This window comes from Pinus tabuliformis, chromosome 1_1 (genome assembly GCF_031772625.1).
Source record: "Pinus tabuliformis cultivar Carrire ecotype Pingquan chromosome 1_1, CPIR1, whole genome shotgun sequence".
Classification (NCBI taxonomy): domain Eukaryota; kingdom Viridiplantae; phylum Streptophyta; class Pinopsida; order Pinales; family Pinaceae; genus Pinus; species Pinus tabuliformis.
In genome coordinates, this window is record NC_142297.1 from 878886175 (window position 1) to 878895524 (window position 9350).

The following is a 9350-nucleotide window of genomic DNA, read 5'->3' on the forward strand; positions in this document are numbered from 1 at the left end:
TCCCATACAAATTAACATTGTCAATGATTTTATAGACTGTTGTAAGCACTACAGGGTAAAAGTCCAGAGATTGTTGTGTGAGTTCTATTTACATAACCTTGTACTAGACCAGGAGACCGAGCTGAACCCTGGCCCTTTTGTTGGAGACATCCAATTGCAGGCGTTCATCTCATTTGGGGTTAATCAAATTAAATGGCTTAAAGCCTATAATACTTTCCAGAGGCAAGAAAACGACTTAGATTTGTGGGTAAGGGCTGAGCCTAGGAACCCAGTTCAGTTGTGGAAAGCACATAGAAACCTCATGAAGACTCCGGGTGTAATTGAAACATTAGGACCCATGCATGAGGCACTCATTCGACAGGGATTAGAATACTTTCTTTCTATCAAAGACCTTGCCATTGATGCAGCTAAATTTCGGTATCAAATCTCTAATCCGAATATCCAGCTCAGGGAACCGTTTAAGTATGAGAATTTTAAATTAGCTGCCAACTGCTTGCACCTCTATGGCGAAATCATTTTGAGGGCAGGGCCATCCTGCTTAGGATATATGTTCCAGAGTCCAATTATTTGGCACCCTGCACCCAGATACCAAGCCCTGTATGAGATGCCCGAGGGTCAGACAGGCCATTTCTTTGACTACCTAGTTACTCATCATGGCTGTAGGCCTCCGCATGAGATTCCATCTCCAGCCTATTCTCTCACTGCCTTGCATGTCAACTACAACGTTTTCATGAGGGCATGAAATAGGGTAAGCAGGGGGGTGTGTGGAGTGCTAAAAAAGGTATGTTTTTGATGATTATTTCAGTATCTTTTCAGTAGAACTTGCAAACCTTTTTGCATCATGAACTCGGAAAATGATAAAGAATTATAACAAAACATGTGAGATTAATATGCAAGACTAAAACGTTGACAATTGTCATTTCCTTATGCAGGAAGGAGTGAAAACGAGAAGTTGTCGTTCCAAAGGAAAGGACAAGGACGGGTTAACCGTTGTCCCTTTGACGGGAGACCGAATGCAAACAAGGCAAAGCAAATCAAAGCGAATCAGCCCAGAAAAGGAGGTGGGGATATCAGCTCGGCGTAGGAGAGAAAAGAAATGATTGAGGATTAACGGTTCGGCGAATCCCTCAGGATCAAGGATCCTGAGGGATCGTTGTTTTATCTATTTTTGCACTTAGACATCTCCGCCGTCACCCTTATAAAAGGGACAACACTGTTAGCTCAGGAAAAAAAGGGGGGAGTTAGACATGATTATGTTTTTATGTAATTTCTTTTAAGATCAAAACTTTGATCATCGAGTCTCGATAAGAACTGGTTTATTGTAATTCTGCTTTATGCATTAATACAAACTTGGTGATTACTTCATCTCTGAGTCTGGATTAACTTCAAGCGGTGTACCCCTGGAGGCTAAGGGCCCGGCCCTGGAGGACACTTGCTCCTGTATTATTACTTTGGTTTATGCGTGGTTTGCTTATCGACGTTATTTGGTAATCTGATGTGTTTTATAAGTTTACATCACATGCTCTGTTATGTTTAATTCATTAAGGTTTCCACAGACAGAACTATTGTATTGACTCTACATCATATTACTGTTCTTTTCAGAGTTGATCTAATATTACTAGTCTTAACAGAATACTGTTACTATTCCATTACAGAGCTTTTGTGCTGTGCACCTGTTCATTCACGTTACAGGATTCATCTTGGGAGTTATGTTCTTTACGATTGTTGGATTTATAAACAATGCTGTTCTATTTTGAAATGCAGTCGTATTCCTTCTAACTGAGATTGATACTTGGATCAGATTACTATTTAAGTGTGTTGTGTGTGTATATGGCTTTCAAGCACTGTTCCATAACTTATCAGTAATCAGTGTTGTTCCATTGGTGTGTGCTGTTCGATCTGCCTTAAGAGTGAAAGATTGCCGTTTGATTACGATTAATGCATTTGATTTGATAGATTAAGTTTGTTACTGCTTGTGAGACTTAGTTGCTGTTCTATTTCTTAGCTGCTGTTCCATTTAAGAATTGCTGTTCCATTTAAGAATTGTTGTTCCATTTAGGATTTGTTGTTCCATTACAGACTTGTTGTTCAATTTCTTATCTGCCGTTCCATTTCCTGGCATTTGTTATTTTGGTGTGGGAGACGATCTAAGGCTGTAGTGAGCATTGGCATTTACTGTCTGGCTCCCAGATCCACGATCTGTTCTTTGATTTCCTTTTCCATCAGTTTCCAAAGGGATGGGTTATTGCTACTGAACCCTTGACTGATAAGTTACTTAGTCTTTTGAGTGTGTGATTTACTCTTTTGAAGTAGTTAAGCTGTAGACAAGCATCCATTTACTCTTGTATTTCTGAACACTGTACTACTAGCATTACTCTGGCAAATGATAGCCTCAGACTGAGACACTCTTTGAAATAACAAAACACTCCTGGATTGACATATTAATGTGAGGTGATTAGAGGTGAAAGAGGCCCTTTTTATAGCTCTACATATGGCTTAAAGCAAGCACCTAGAGCTTGCTATGCAAGAATGGATGCATACCTATTGAGATTTTGTTTTACCAAGAGTACTGCAAATCTAAACCTATATATCAGGGTGGCCTAGCATGAACCAGTTATCATACACTTATATGTGGATGATCTAGTAGTCACAGGTGTAGCAGCATCCGATTCAGGAATGTAAGAAGTAATTAGCAACCGAGTTCAATGTGAAGCATCTTGGTATTATGCATTATTACTTTGGACTAGTAGTATGGCATAAGCCATGAGAGATATATGTTGGTCAAGATAAGTATGTGATAAATATACTTCAAAGGTTTGGCATGATGGATTGCAAACCTATGATGACTCCTATGGTTACCAATTTGAAGAAGTTGATGAGTTCAGAATTTAGTCTAATGGATCCTACTTGCTACAGACAATTGATTGGGTCCTCTATGTATCCGGTAAACATAAGATGGGACATTTGTTGATACAAATTTTATGAAGGAATGAAGTGAAATATAGATATAAACATAAACATAGAGATACAATGAAAACAAAACTTCAATTCAATAATAACAAAGCACTGGAAATTGTTTATATGCATAATGGAAATAAACAAGTTCAGACGATGGTAGCTTATCTCTGAGAAGAGATGTGGCGACTGCATGCCTTCTGAATTGAGTTACAATGAGAAAAAAGGGAAAACCATAAACATTCAAAACCCTAACCCTAGGAGATGAAGCACCAAAAGTATGTGGGCCCCGTTGGGGTAAATTGGTACATCAGCTTCCTGACGTCGTAACTTTGGCATACGATCTTCATTTGACGTGTACGATACCTCGTTAGAAGGATCTATCTGAGGACTAAAACTTTAGGTTGAAAACCCGTATCAAAATTTACGGGTTTTCCCATTTTCCAAAAAAAAATTTCATTTAGGTAATCAAAATGGCTTCAGAAGTTCACGACCTAAAAAACTGCCAAAAATAGTAAATTGTGCTACAATTAAGGAAAATGAAAAAAATAATGGTGAGGTTCTAAGTCGAATAGGCGAGTTGCCACCAATATCCACCTGGATAAGTCCTCCCACCTTAAGAAGCAATGGTCACCATTACATTGAGTGCCTGGATGATATGGGGAAACTTCTATTGAGCTTGATCCCTCGTGAGCCACTTTCCTTCATGAAAGTGTTGGCCAGCTTTGACAACTTGACACAGTCAGATCTTCTGTTGGCGAGTGTTCTTAATCTGCATGTCCATGATCCAATCAATTGTGCCATGTTCCATGCAATATAGCTTTATCTTTGTTGGTGTTAATTGTTCTGCAATGTATGATATATCTATTAATGATGGGAAGTATGGTCGAAGGCAATCCACATTAAACAGTGGGTGGAAGCGAAGGAATGGGGGAATGCTGAGCTCAAAAGCATTATCTCCCATAGCCTTGGTGATGGTGTAAGGACCATACCGGAGTGGTTTATGATTCCGATGGGCTCTGGCAAGGCATTCTTTTTGCAAATGCAACCAAACTTTGTGACCCGTTTGAAACTTGTGTGGCACTTGATGTTGATTATGCCGTTGCTTGTACTTGGAATTAGACTTATCCAAGGTGTCATGCATGTGTTGGTTGATGTGTTGGATGCATTAAATAAACCATATTGCTTTATCAACATCGGACTGTACATATGTGGATTTTGTCTGTGTAGTCACATGAGGCATGACAACATCAATTGGACACAATGGTTGAAAACCTAGAGCCACTTGAAAAAGACTGCAGTCAGTTGAGCTATGGAGAGATTTGTTATAATTGTGTTGCATGTTGTATCTATAATACTACCTTACATTTCTAACAAAGGGCCCAATTTTCATCTATGAGGCAGCACCTTGAAAGATCATTTAAGAGGTCGGCTTTTCAAAGGAAAAATATTTTGTAACCTCAAGGTTAAAAATTTCTATAAATGTCCTGATCTGATGGAGAGGATCCGATGTTGATTAAAAGTTGGTCATGTAGACTAAAGGGACCAGGGGTGTGAACAGAGTGAGCACCGATGTGCTAGGTTGAATTTCAGAGGTCCAAAATTTTGGACACCCGTTTGTTGGGTGTGGATCCTAATTATGTTCTTTATTTAGAGGCATTGCCGCATTGGACCCCAGTTCGTAATGTGGCTACAACGTCGCCCATAAATGTATGCTGCCAGGGGGGTCTAGGGGGTGACGACGACTATTTTGAGCCCCCCTTGGTGTGGGATCGGGGGCAGCGCCCCCGAAGCTAAAAATAGATGTAAAAGTTCCTTGTAAAATGTTGTAATTTCGTAGTCAATCTGGGTCGTTCATTAGGCGAAGATCTGATGGTAGAAGTTATGTTTAATTTAGGGTTTTTTGCCTTAGAAGGAAACCCTCACTATATATGAGGGAATTTTATTGCGGTTATGTAGATCTGTAATCTGTGTGAGAAAGAGAGAGTAGATTGTGTGAGAGCGAAGAGGGAATTACAATGGATCTGCTGTAGGTTGTATCTCTTCAGTTTGATAGATAATATAAAAAGAAGGACTCATTGTTTCTTCATGGACATAGCCCAAATTACGTGAACCACGTATATATGTGTCTCTCTTGTTTTATGTGTTTATATTTATGCAATACATTTTATGTGTTCCATTGCTCTGCAATATATAATTTTCTAACAACTGGTATTAGAGCCGAAGGTCTATTTGGTTGATAAACTCGTAGGAGAGAAGAGTTCCTCGTTCGAGTGGGAGAAATGGCGGACGATGGTAGGTTTAGGGTCGAAAAATTTAACGGCTAAAACTACGAGCTGTGGAAGATGTAGATGGAAGATTATCTGTATCAGAAATATTTGTACCTACCATTGAGCAGAAAGACAAAGAAGCCGACAGGTATGAAAGACACAGAATGGGATATTCTTGACAGAAAGGCACTTGGAACAATACAGCTGTGTTTAGTGGCGTTGGTAGCCTTTAATATTTCAAAGGAAACGACAATGGAGGTTTTAATGTCAGCATTGGCCAAACTATATGAAAAACCCTTGGCCTCAAATAAGTTATTTCTTATGAAGCGTTTATTTAATATGAAGATGTCAGAAGGTGTATCTGTTGCTGATCATTTAAATGAATTTAATACAGTTACCAGTCAATTAAGTTCTGTAGGGGTAGCTTTTGATGATTAAGTTAGGGCTTTGTTATTTCTGTGCTCATTTCTAGAAAGTCGGAATGGTTTAGTTATGGACATTAGTAACTCTGTCTCTGGATCTAATACTTCAAAGTTTGATGATGTTGTCGGTGTAATCTTTAGCGAGGAAATGCGACAAAAAAGCTCCAGTGAGATATTAGGTAATGATTTGATTGCAGAGACTAGGGGAAGAAAAATGGAAAGAGGAAAAAGCCCAGGATATCACAGTAAGTCAAGGAAAGGCAAATCTAAGTCTAGATCGAGGATAGTGTACTGGAAATGCGGGAGGAAAGGACACCTAAAGAAAGATTGCAAGTCTTGGAAGGGAAAAGAAGGAGATGCGCAACAAGAAAACAATCATGAAGCGAATGTGACAGGTGATGTGTTGCAAGATGCTTTGATTCCTTCATTAGAAAATATTATTGATGCCTGGATGGTAGATTCAGGGGCCTCATTCCATGCCACACCTAATAGGAAACATTTTCATGATTATGTTCAAGGATATTTTGGACAAGTTCGATTGGGTGATGATAAACCCTGTAAAATCATTGGAATGGGTACAGTTTTAATAAAACAACATAATGAAAATCAATGATTGTTGAAGGGGCTAAGGCATGTTCTAGATCTGAAGAAAAATCTGATTTCAACAGGGCAGTTGGGAGGTGAAGGCTGTGTAACTACTTTTACAGATAAAACCTGGAAGGTCACTAAAGGAGCCTTGGTAATAGGAAAAGGAATAAATGTTGGTACATTATATTTATGCAATGGTATTTATAATTATGTTAATGCTTTAACCTCTACAGGAGAAGATACAACATTGTGGCACCATAGGCTGGGGCAGATGAGTGAGAAGGGGATGCAAATTCTTCACTCAAGAAATTTTTTTCTAGGTTTGAAGCATGTTGATTTAAAATTCTGTGAGAATTGTGTTTATGGAAAACAAAAGAGAGTCAGATTCCTCAAAGTTGGGAAACAAAAGAAGAGAGAAAAATTAGAGCTTGTGCATACAGATGTATGGGGATTTTCTCAGGTATCATCTCTTGGTGGATCTCATTATTATGTTACTTTTATTGATGATGCAACAAGAAAAACCTGGATTTATTGTATTCAAAATAAATCTGATGTATTTGATACTTTCAAGAAATTGAAATATTTGGTTGAAAATGAGACAGGAAAAAGGTTGAAGTGTCTCAGATCAGACAATGGAGGTGAATATTGCAGCAAAGAGTTTGATAGGTAATGTTCAGAGAGAGGACAATTCTGGGAACACCACAAGAAAATGGTGTGTCAGAAAGGATGAGCAAGATAATCACGGAGTGTGCAAGGTGCATGAGATTGAATGAAGGATTGCCTTACAATTTTGGGCAGATGATGTAGATACTATTGTTTATCTAATAAACAGAGGGCCTTCAAGTTCCTTGGATGGTGGTATTCTAGAGGAGGGATGGAGAGGTAAAATTGTAATATGAAGCCTTTGTCCACATTAATAAAGAAAATAGAACAAAACTTGAGGCAAAATCAAAGAAATGTACCTTTATTGGATATGGTGATAATGATTTTGGTTATCGCTTTTATGATTATGAAATAAAAAAAATAAAAATCATTAGGAGCAAAGATGTCATATTCAATGAAAAGGTTTTGTATAAGGATTAAATGCAGGGAAAGAAAAAGGAAAAAGAAAACAGAGAAGACACAGTGCTTGATGAGACCACAGGAAAAGTGAAGGTGCCTGAAAATCATAATGATCAACAGGCAGAACAACAAAAGCAACAAGAACCTCAAGCATCTGAAAGTGGTGTTAGAAGATCTACCAGGATAAGTAGACCCCCTGAACAATACTCTCCTTCATTATATTATGTATTGTTGACTGATTATGGTGAGCCAAAATGTTATGAAGAAGTAGCGTAGGTGGAAACCAGAAAGAAGTGGGAGTAAGCCATGAAAGAAGAGATGGACTCATTAGCACATAACTAGACTTGGGACTTAGTCATGTTGCCTGCAGGTAAAACATGATCGCAGAATAAATGGGTTTACAGGTTGAAGGAAGAAGATGGAGGTAGAAAAAGGTATAAAGCTAGACTTGTGGTGAAAGGGTTGGCACAGAAAAAGGGTATAGACATTGATGAGATATTTTCTTCTGTTGTTAAAATGACTTCAATTAGAACTATTTTAAGTCTACTAATGGCTAAAGATTTGCATCTTAAGCAATTAGATGTAAAGACAACATTTCTCCATGGGGATTTGGAGGAAGAGATATATATGCAGCAACCACAAGGATATGAGGTGAAAGGGAATGAGAAATTAGTGTGTAGGTTGAAGAAGAGCTTGTATGGCTTAAAAGAGGCTCCAAGATAGTGGTATCTAAAATTTGACAGGTTTATGTCTGAACAAGGTTATACTAGATGTCACTCTGATCATTGTGTTTATCTCAAAAGGCAAAATGATGGCAACTATATTATATTGTTATTGTATGTAGATGACATGCTTGTTGCAAGTTCTAACATGAAGGAAATAAATGTGCCCAAAAGAAAATTGGCAAACTCATTTGAAATGAAGGATTTGGGTGCTACAAAATTTATAAGAATAAAAAACAATAATAAAAAATGTATAATAACTTTCACTGTCATGCCATTTGCCTTTAAATATTACTAATTCCTCAATAAATTGAATATTGTCAGTAATATCCTATTTTATTGGTTAACTCATAACATGCAATGCTAATGCTATCACTTGTTCCAAATAGAGGTTTATCACTTTTAAGGGAAATTCGCTCAAATGAAATCCTGCTAGCCTTTTTAGGATGTAAGGAAACAAGTCAACGAGACAAGACCCAAAAGTATACAGTAGGAATGAAAATATGCTCCCTTAAAAACTACTAACAGAGTAATACTAGGTGGAATTGTTTTCCTTGAACAAAATAATGAGTCAACCTACATTTGTCGATAACAACCAGTAATAGCAGTCCTCATAGCCAATTTTGACAACTAAATCATAATAAAATTTCCCAAGGTATATTAAAAAAAAGACAAATAATTAAAATTAATATTTATTTATTCTTTAACAATTAGTAAATATAATTAGAACACATGTACATGGTACATGTAAGCAAATGTGATTAGTCCATATTTACATACTATGAGTAATAAAAAGTTAACATTTATCTATCCTCACAACAATAATTACTACAATGCTACCTTAGGGACAAGTGATAAAGCTGATAATTATTCATTGTAAATTCATTTTGTTTATAAATTAATATTTATTGATTACAATTATATAATATACATGATGTTGTTATTTAAAATTATGTATTTTTTTGTAAGTCAAAAATTCCTATTAATTCCTCAAAAGATTACATCGTGGCCATTTCTGAATCAAAATACCTTCAACCTCATTCTAACTAGACTTGTTTCCTATGATGTACTGATAAAAAGAAGAAGATAAAAGTAAGATAAAACTAGAGAATTTCATGCATGCAACCCACAATAATCAAAATTGACCCAAGATACAAAAATGACTAGCCATTATCGCTAAACATTAGCGTTCCCCGAATCCATAACATCCAATCCTCCTTCTAGTTGTGGAATTTCGTGAAATGCCTCATGCATATGTGCTTCAATGTGTGCCAGAAGTCCCTCCAGATGATCCTGCATATCTTGTATCCACTTCATGCCACACCAGATAG